General features: G+C 41.1%; 1 protein-coding gene across 3 annotated transcripts in view; it reads left to right on the plus strand.

Annotated features, from left to right (window-relative positions):
- The window catches only part of FOCAD (focadhesin), a 377756-nt gene that overhangs the window by 79224 nt on the left and 287643 nt on the right, over positions 1-10889 (plus strand). The window lies entirely within an intron of this gene.

Genomic DNA, 10889 nt, shown 5'->3' on the forward strand with positions numbered 1-10889 from the left:
AACCTGGATTTGAATTTCAGCTTACTTTGTGACCTTGAAAAAAATGATCTAACTCTTCTGTGCCTCAGTTTCTTCATCTGCAAAATGAGTACCTGTCTCATAGGGTTAGCAGAGGGTTAAATGAGTTAATATAGGTAAAGTAATAGAATATTGCCTGACCCCAGTAAGAACCACCTATGAGAGGTTTTAAAAAAAAAAAATGCTTTTTTTTTTTTTTTTTTTTAAAAGAAACTACAGAAATTTAATTCTCACATTTCTGGAGGCTGACCATCTGAGATTAGGATGCTGGCATGGTGGGATGAGGGCCTTCTTCCTTGGGTCAAGGGCAGTGACTTCTCTCTGTGTCCTTATATGGTGGAAGACCTAAAAAATTTGTTATTGTGGAAATTTTCAGACATACACAAAAATCGAATGTATTATGAACTCAGATGCACTCCTCTATTAGCATTTAGACATTCTTGTTTTAATCTATCCCCCCACCCCACCCCAGGGTAAGTGGAACATTTTATAAAAAATCCCTACCCCCTAAATACTTCAGTTTGTACTCTATTAATATTTGTTAAGAAGTAAATTAGTTTAGAGAACCAGTACACAGAATTAGGGTCATTTATTAAAAGAATTTTTTTTAATGTTTATTATTTTGAGAGAGAGAGAGAGTGTGTGTGTATGTGCAAGCTAGGGAGGAGGGGCAGAGAGAGAGGGAGACACAGAATCCAAAGCAGACTTCAGGCTCTGAGCTGTCAGCACAGAGCTGATGTTTGTCTCGAACCCATGAACTGCGAGATAATGATCTGAGCTGAAGTCGGATGCTCACTGAGCCACCCAGGCGCCCCTAGGGTCATTTCTTTTAAACTTTTATTTATTTAAGTAATCTCTACACCCAACATGGGCTCAGACTCAGGATCCCGAAATCAAGAGTCTCCTGCCCTTCTGACTGAGCCGGCCAGGCACCACACAGAGTCATTTTTGAGGGGAGGAAATATGAGTAAACTACCTATACAATACATTCTGTGGTGCTTACTAAATTCTGGTTAACTGAATAGTCTTTGAAGTAAGATTATAAAAATGGAGATTTTAGCTATTCAGATTAGACATTTATTGGTAAGATCTTTAAGATAATTGGTTATCAGTTTTTAAATATACTGTAAAGATGGTTTTGTATCAACATAAAATATTTATCTCAAAAATGTAATGAGCATTTAAAGTATTCTTTTGGTGGAACCAAAATATTTAAAAATTGTAATAGAAAAAATCATCTTATATAGGAGCTAGTTTGAAGACTTTGAAGACTTAGATTGGATACTGTAAAATCCTATGTAAGTAAATCTTTAGATTTTTTTTACACTTGATCTTAGCCGAAAGGCTGAAAAGCCTTTAGGTTAAAAAAAAATTTTTTTTTAACGTTTATTATTTTTGAGAGAGAGAGAGACAGAGTCTGAGTGGCAGAAGGACAGAGAGAGAGGGAGACATGGAATACGAAGCAGGCTCCAGGCTCTGAGCTGTCAGCACAGAGCCCGACATTGGGCTTGACCTGAGGTGATGTTGATGCTTAACTAACTGATTGAACCTCCCAGGCACTCCAAGCCTTTAGATTTTTAAAAAAATTCTTCATAGATTTTTTTAAAAATAACTTTTTCATCTTTATTCTCTTATATATTTGGTAATAAATATATAAGACATATATATGACACTTAAAAAAAGATTACTCAGGAATAATTAGGGAAAAGGTAAAACAAATTAGGCAATGTTCAAGGAAGTGGTTTTGTTTTTTTTACTTTAATCCCTGTTTCTCCTGGACAGCAATCAGTTCTCACTTGGAATTTCCTGCCTTTGCTCTTATTTTAGATTCTCATTTCAAAATCTATGAGTAAGTAGCATGTGATATATAAACTGAGAAAGAAATAAATTGTAAAGGCAGGGATTTGATTGCACTTTGATATATTTTAGTAAACTGTAACCAGTGAAGTCATCAGAGCCCAGAGCCACCTATATCTTCTCCGCACTTGAATTGCAGATCCTGAAATTCTTGGGGCCTGGTACAGCAGTGTGGAACGTGCTGGTCATGCCTCATGTTATTGATGGTCTCTGGACAGGGTTACACTGAGTCAGAAGTGGAGCAGTCCCCTTTCTCACCTGAGTCTCCAGCCTGATTAGCCTTTTAGGCAAGTTGTTTAACCTCCTTGACATTCAGTTTCTTCATTTTTCTGGTGAAAAAGAAGTATAGAAGGGAGATGGTCTCATGGTCTACCGTATTAGTACCGTATTACTACCTACTGTAACGAAGAGATCCCAGAATGCAATGGTTCAAACAAAGTAGAAGATTCTTTTTCCTGTAATCATTGGAGTTTCAGGTATATAGTTCTGCTTCGTGCTGTCATTTAGGGATCTGGGTTCCTTCCAGCTTTTTTGTTTGTTTGTTTCTTTCTTTCTCTCTTTCTCTCTCTCTCTCTCTCTTTCTTTCGAGAGGCAATGAGAAAGGGTGAGAGGGAGAATCCCAAGCAGGCTTCTCACTGTCAGCTCAGAGCCCGATGTGGGGCTCGAAGTCATGAACCATGAGATCATGACCAGAGCTGAAACCAAGAGTAACCAAGAGTCGGCCGCTTAACCACCGGCGCCACCCAGGTGCCCCTCCGTCTTGTTTCTTCAGCCGCATGCTAGAGGCACTATCTTCATGCACATGTTGAATTCAAGTTGTTTCTGAGACCTGGTTTTGGTTTGGCAGAGAGTGGAGGAAGCAGGCTGCAGCCTGGAAGTGGCGTATCATGTCTGCAAAACTCACTGGAGAGAACTTAACCACACACATGGTCATACCTAACTGTACTGGAGTCTAGGAAACGTGAGGAAGCTGGTCGGGCTATAGTTTTACTAATACAGAAGAAGGAGCTCACAAAGAGTGAAGGACAGTTGGCAGTCTCTGCCACATCGATGCTGTTCCCGCTTTCTCTGATTATAGTGTTGACCAAGAGTTTCAGTCATACCATTTCGTTGCCCACTGCCTTGGCTTAGTTTGGAGATTCCTGGTTAACATAAAAGTATTTTCTACTCTCAGCTTAATTTAACGATGACTTAGTGGTGTTTATTTTCTTACACTTACTGTGTAATATTAGAAACTTTCTATTGTGATTTCCCTGTGATCTTTTCATTTTTATGACTCGTGTAGTTAGGAGGGCCCAAAGTTTCCTGTTAATTATTTTTAAGTGTTTTTATTCATTTTGAGAGAGAGCGCGAGTATGCAAGTAGGGGAGGGGGAGAGAGAGAGGGAGGGAGAGAGAGAGAATCCCAAGCAGGCTCAGCACTGTCAGCACAGAGCCCGATGTGGGGCTTGAACTTCCAAACTGTGAGATCATGACCTGAGCTGAAATCAAGAGTCGGACGCTTCATTGACTGAGCCACGCAGGTGCTCTGTCCTGTTAGTTTGAGAGGGAAGGTGGCAGTTGGATTTTAAAGCTTTGAAGCAAGAGCTGAAGCTAAGCTTTACACTGTAGGAAGTATCAAGGTTTAATACAGGGTGAGGAAATACAATCTAGTGGCCACATGCTAGAGAGCATATGTAGAAGCAGTTAGGGACCAAGAAGTGGTAGATGAGAAGCTATGCAGGCAATAGACCTCAAAAGTGGATAGCAAAGCAAGGTGGGTGGTTGGAAAGTATAGGCAAGTTTTTCCCCTTCTTTAAGAAGCAGGACAAAGCATCTAGGAGGGGCTGGAATATACCCTTGTGCCACAGTCTTGACAAACTTGTAAGATCAGCTCAAATATATTGATGGTGCCATCAGCTTTTGTATATGCTGTTAAGAGTACTAAAAAGTTGTCATATCTGTGTTTCAAAGCCTCAGGTTGATGGTTCTGTAGCTTACTTTGAGGGAGCAGGAAACAATAAATACATTAACTGAGAGTTGGGATAGTTGATAAAGACTTAGAAAAAAAATCCTCCTAGATTTTGTGTCTCTGAAACACAGGGTCCCATAAATGTGAATGAAGTCTGTATTTTTATCAGTCTGCAAATGTAGACTGGCTTCAAGAGTGTACTCTCAATAGCCCTGGTTTGACGGACATTGCTGCTGTGAGTCCTCCCCATAAAGGAATTTGATAGTGAAGAGTGCTCAAAGTGGTCTTTCTCTGTGATCATCAGACCCCTCCAGCCCCCACATCCCACTCCCGACCACCCTACGTAATCCTTCTGCAGGATTCCCATAGTGGGTGGGAATATAACTAGATCTCTCACTTTCCAGATTGTGCATGAAATTTGAAGTTTGACACTGAATACCTTTGTGTGATAGATGGTTGCATATTTTCATATCCTAGAGAAACTATGGAGAAACTTGAAAACCTAAAATGCTTTGTGTACCTGCTGCCTCTAGAATGCAGTTGATAGGTTTTTTCTTTTCTTTTTAAATTTTTTATACTTAAATGTTTATTTTTGAGGTAGAGAGAGAGAGAAAGAGAGAGAGCAGGCGAGCAGAAAGAGAAGGAGACCCAGAATCTGAAGCAAGCCCCAGGCTCCGAGCTGTCAGCACAGAGCCCGATGTGGGGCTCAAGCTCAAACTCACAAACCATGAGATCATGACCTGAGCCAGAGTTGGATGTTCAACTGCCCCAGGTGCTCCTGTAGATTTATTTTCTTGGAAGTCTTCTGATAGCGCTGGAGCATGGTGGCAGATAAGGTGATACCTGCTTAAATTAAGCAAATGCGTTGATTCACTTGGAACTTGAAGGCCTTCTTAAAAATTCACTTTGTGATTTAGATTTAGGGCAAAAAGGCACAATGACAGGTTGGAGATAAATCTTTTAAAATCAAACACTTCTTTTGGGGTAACATGTGGTTTATGGAGCATGTTATGAGTGGTTTCCTTTTAGTAAAGAGTGTCACGGTAAGACGTAATGTATAAATTGTTTTCTTTAATGCATTAAATGCCCGAGGGAAGTTGAGATTAAAAGTTGGACCCAAACTAGACTACCAGTACTAAAGCGAGCATTACGTACTCCTTTTTTTTGAAATTCCCTAAGAGGATATGATGTTCTGATTCCTTGAAAGGCCAAATGGTTGTGATTAACCTTGAAATATAAGTCCCTGGCAGATGAAAGACACTTGGAATTTGCAGCCCAAGGACAGCAAATCAAGGATGATATAAAATCATAATGCTGCTGGGGTGGTGGTATTTAGAATGCCTGGCAGCCGTTTATTAGGAAGGATCAAGTTGCTATAGATTTTATTTATTTATTTATTAAAAAAATTTTTTAATGTTTTATTTATTTTTGAGAGAAAGAGGCAGTGTGAGCAGTAGAGGGTCAAAGAGAGAGAGGGAGACAGAATCTGAAGACAAGCTCTAGGCTCTGAGCTAGCTTTTAGCACAGAGCCCGACGCGGGGCTTGAACCCACAAACCATGAGATCATGACCTGAGCCAAAGTCAGTTTCTCAACAGACTGAGCCACCCAGGCGCCCCAAGTTGCTATAGATTTGAAACATGAATTAATTCTCTCCCATGTCATGCCAATATTTGGGCTGTATTTTGTAAACTTCAGCTATTTGTCATCTGTACTTAGGTAATTTGGATACAACGGTACTTTTTTCTCTATTGGCCTGCATCCTGGAGTCAAAGTCATCCTTTCTATAAGGGTTGGCTTTTTCACTGCCTAATAAACTATTACCCTAAGTTGCTGCTCATCTGTCCCCAAAGCATTTTGGAATTCCACCATTGTGGGCCTGGGTCAGAGAGTACAACCACACCTTTTCTTCCAGTTAGCTCTATCACTGTTGACATTTGGGTAAGTCTATTCTGTGATATGTTTCTAAGCATCTGCTACTCTGGAAAGTCTAAAGTGTACTTTCTACCGTGTTAGATCATCAGAAAACTGTACTTGGACTCCATTCGCTGAGGCCGTTTTGCTGAATCACATGGTATGTTATACCGATGGCTTTATCCAGGGTTTCTTTAAAAAAGATGTAATATAAAATTCCCTTTAGCTTATGTTATTGGCAGTGTTGCTTATTATAGCACCCTGCAGTCCAGGTATAAAGCCTCACCTGAGAAATTTCCTTCAGAGTTTAGAAGCATGTCAAAGATTGTTTTCTTTGGTAAAAGGTACTTTTCTGCCCATCTTTTACATAATAAAAGGTGTGTAAGTTCCCTTGTTTGTATGTTGACTTGTGCCTGGGAGCACACAGGTCCAAATTTGAATGTCAATTTTAACAATTGTGTCAGTAAATTTTATAAATTAATTAAAAAATAGTCATTATTTAAACCAGGAGTCAATAAACTATGGCCCACTATCCTGTTTTTGTAAATAAAGTTTTATCTTAGCGCAGCTGTGGTCAATATGGCTGCTTTCAGGCTACAATGGCAGATTTGAGTAAATGCTATCTGACCCTTTATTTATCATTGTAATGTTTCACTTATTTTTGAGACTGAGAGTGTGACTGGGGGAGGGACAGAGAGAGGGGGAGACAGAAGATCAGAAGTGGGCTTTGCGCTGACAGCGGCAGGCCTGATGTAGGGTTTGAAACTCACAAACTGTGAGATCGTGAACTGAGCCAATATCGGATACTCAACCACCTGGGCCACCCAGGCACCCCTCTGCCTGACCTTTAGAAAAAAATATTTCCAGTCCTGAAGCCATTAGTCATGAGATGGTATGCATTAGCCCAAATACTGCAAGACTATAAACCAAGGTGACTATTATAAGATGTGGCTACTTGGGGGGCACCTGGGTGGCTCAGTCGGTTGGGCATCTGACTTCAGCTCAGGTCATGATCTCGCGGTTTGTGAGTTTGAGCCCCGCATCAGGCTCTGAACTGACAGTACAGAGCCTGGAACCTGCTTCAGATTCTGTGTCTCCCCTCTCTCTCTGCCCCTCCCCTGCTCACGCTCTGTCTCTGTCTCTCAGAAATGAATACACGTTTAAAAAAAAAGATACGGCTACTTGGGAAAGACTTACCAGAAAAGATGTGCTGTGAAAGGTAGCATAGAGGGAAATAGAGGGAACATATAGAGAAGGGTATTTTCTGCAGGTGAGAGCAGCGTAAGTAAAATTACTTAGGAGTGAGCACATTTTGAGCACATGGGTCTAATTTGAGAAGTGGTGTAGCCAGATTGGAATTAGACAGGAGTGAGGATGAAGCTGACTAGGAGAGGTGGTTGACGGAGGTCTTAAAAGCTAAACATCAGAATTTGCACGAGTCTGACAGGCTAGTGAGACCCCCCTCGGAATTCTTCGCAGGGAAATGATATGATGGAAAGGGCGTGTAGGATGATTAATCTGACAGCAGCGATGGGATGCGATCATGCATGGAGTTGCCCAGACCAAGCGGTTACTGAAGTTAAGTCTAGCGTGAGAAACTGAGACAAGGAGGGTAGAAATGGGGAACAGAGGTGGGCTCTGAGGTGGTGGGAGGGATGAAACCGACTCCGATCGAGTGGATTTAGAAGATGGTGGCACAGGGACTTGTGAGAGGGAAACTGAGAAACGTGGAACCAAAATGGTAAACTTTTTTTTTTAATGTTTATTTATTTTTGAGAGAGAAAAAGAGAGAAAGTGTGAGCAGGGAGGGGCAGAGAGAGAGGGAAAGAGGATCTGAAGTGGGCTCCATGCTGACAGCAGAGAGCCTGATGCAGGGCTTGAACTCACAAACCATGAGATCATGACCTGAGCCACGGTCGGATGCTCAGGCGACCGAGCTACCTGCTTGGGTGGTAAGTGTTTTTGTGAGCAAAAACATGTACTTTCCTTTTGAGCTCTCTAGTCTTTGGCTTTATTTTATTATTTTATTTTTCCAGTCGCTGGCTTTATAAGACAGGGTAGGGGAGTGTTTAGCTACATGGACTGGGCTCTGGGAGAGTTTCCAGAAAACTCTTGGGAGCAGTAAGGAAGATGGGGCACAGGAAGTGCAGTGGACAGAGGAGTAAGGAGTCCATGGAGCAGAGTTTCCCAGTGTCTGTCCCAGGAAAGGCTGGCTATATAGACTGTTCACAGATATTTCTAGAAAAAAGGGCACCATGATCAGATAAGATTGGTAAGCTCTGGGTTAAGCTAAGTTTATCAGACGTCTTGCTTTAGAACTTCCCAGATTCTATAACTAGTGTGTACCATCATTTATATCTTCAACCAAGCTCTGTCTTTCCAATGATAGATTCATGTATACAACTTTCTGTCTGACACCTCTTTTTGGAAATCTGTCAGACATCTGAAACTTACCTGTTCAAAATGAAACTCCCAGTCTTTCCCCACAAAACTTGTTTCTCTATCTCAGTTGATGCCAACTCCATCTTTTTCTTTAGTAAAAAAAAAAAAAATGCCATGGTAAGTGATGTATGCATTTTCCCCCCTAAATTTTGCGTGTTTTGGTTTTTTTTTTTTGAGAGAGAGGGCGCAAGTGAGTGAGGGGCACAGAGAGAGAGAGAGAGAGGGAGAGAGAGAGAGAGCAAGAGGAGAGAGAATCTCATGAAGGCTAAAGAGAGGGGAAGAGAGAAAGAGAGCAAGAGCATGCAAATGAGCGAGGGTCAGAGAAAGAGAATCCCATGAGGGGCAGAGAGAGAGAGAGAGAGAGAGAGAGAGAGAGTGGGTGCGTAAGGGGGGGGGAGAGAGAGAGAGAAAGAGTGGAGCTCACCCAAAGTGGGGCTTGTGCTCACTCCATGTGGGGCTTGAGCTCACCAACTGTGAGATCATGACCTGAGCCAAAGGCCGATGCTTAATAACTGAGCCCCCCAGGTGCCCTAACTTGTATAAAATGCCCAAAGGAATGGTGATTAAAATGAGAGGTGTTCAGATAAAAAAACTTTGGAGTCATCTCTGAACCTTCCTTCTGTACTCTCATCCAGTCATTAGCTCCCACATTGGCTCTACCTTCAAGTATATCTCGAATCTGAGCACTCCTTATTTCAAGCGAATCTGTTAAAATCGAATCCACTTTTCTCCTGTCGTAGCTTCCTGTTTCACTCAGGATAGATACATCTGTCGTACTGGTGACCTCCAGGCCTTTAATGATCTGCCTTCTCATTGACTTTCTGATTTCCCATTCTCTTCTTCCTTCATCTACTCCTGACTCCTTTCTTTGCTCTTTCTAGACTGAACCTTAAGCGCTTTATGGGCTTTGGGCTTCTGCACTGACTGTTTACTGTGCCTGTGACACTCTTCCCCCAGACATCTGTTTGGGTGACTCACCAAATGTCAGACTTTCTAGAAGAGACTGACCCTAATTACCATATCTATTTATTTTTTATTTTCTTAATTAAAATTTCTTTTAAATGTTTAGTTATTTTTGAAGGAGAGAGAGACAGAGCATGAGCAGTGGAGGGGCAGAGAGAGAGGGAGACACAGAATCCGAAGCAGGCTCCAGGCTCCGAGCTGTCAGCACAGAGCTGGATGTGGGGCTTGGACTCACTAACTTTGAGATCATGACCTGAGCTGAAGTTGGAGGCTTAACATGCTGAGACCCAGGTGCCCCTCTGACTACTGTATTTAAAATAGAAAGTATGTCTGTAATTTTCTAAGTTCCATGAATATAGGGATTTTTGTCTATTTTGTTTCCTGTGGTCAATGAAGCACCCAGAGCAGAGCAAGACCCCAAATAGACAGCCACCTGATGAGTACTTGTTACATGAGTGAATGAAAATTCAAGGTGGAAATATATGTTCCTTACAAAATCCTTTCTTTTCAAAGGTTATTTATTTATTTTGAGAGAGAGGAAGAGTGCTTACAAGTGGGGGAGGGGCAGAAAGAGGGAGAGAGAGTCCTAAGTAGGCTCCACCACTGTCTGCTCAGAGCCCAACATGGGACCCCATCTCATAAACCTGTGAGATCACGACCTGACCCAAAACCAAGAGTCTCTTGGTTAACCTGTTGCTTAAGTACCTGAGACAGGCGCCTCTACAAAATCCCTTTTTTTACCCTCTTGGCAATCTCTTTGTCCTGGGTTTCCCAGGGGCACACTTTGGGAAATTCTGGTATCTTACAGAATTCAAGCGAGCAGAAAATTCCAAGAAAGAGGAGATGGACACATCTGGGAAGTTGAAAAAATTTTGACCTGAGTGAAACTAAGGGGACATAATTTTTTAGTCTGAGAATAAGCTGTTCCAGTGCTGTGAAATGTCTAACAAGGGAGTTAAGTTGGACCTAGATGTTGAAGAAAGCTGGGATAAGTCCCTTAGCCCTGGAAGAAGGGGACAAAGTAGTTACAGCTACAGGTTCAACACGCCACCTCCATTTGTGAGACCAGGAGAGCTTGATTTTGCTGCCTTTTATTTTTATAAGGTAATCTGGAGTACCTGGATTAAATTTTTTAAAAATCTTAATTATTATTTGTAGGTATAATAAATAGGTGAGCTAAAGCAACTTAGTTTTCAGAGTACTGTAATTTGGTAGGTTCATTGCTCCACGGACTAGATAAATTAAGATCCTTAGGAAATCCTATCTGTAGTTTTACCACCATGCCCTCCATCTTTTTGGCAGGATTGATAAAAATTATTTCTGTTTCTTTTTTTTTCTTTTCTCTTCTCTCTTCTCTTCCTTCTTCTTCTTCTTCTTTTTTTTTTTAACAGCCCAGTGGGAATGAGAGGTGCAATGTAAATATTAAAAGTTGGTGCTAATTGCTTGCTCTTTTAGCAGATGAACAATCTGTTTCATTGTGTGAGTTTCTGGGTCATTTCTATACTTCCTATGAAAAGCTCACTTAGGCTTTAGACTTGTCACTAGCAGTTGGATTAGTGCTTAAATGAAAGCTTATGGTATAGTCGCAACAGTTTTGCAGAAGTTCAATTATTTATCCCTTAGAAGTTTTGATCCATGAAAGAACTTCTATTTCAAACATGTGGTTGAACTTTTAAAATCATGGTATTTAGTCTTCAGCTTTTGGATTTTTTTTTTTTTTTTTTTTTTTTTTTTTTTTTTTTTTTTT

The sequence above is a fragment of the Crocuta crocuta genome, unplaced genomic scaffold (genome assembly GCF_008692635.1).
Source record: "Crocuta crocuta isolate KB4526 unplaced genomic scaffold, BGI_CrCroc_1.0 scaffold425, whole genome shotgun sequence".
Classification (NCBI taxonomy): Eukaryota; Metazoa; Chordata; class Mammalia; order Carnivora; family Hyaenidae; genus Crocuta; species Crocuta crocuta.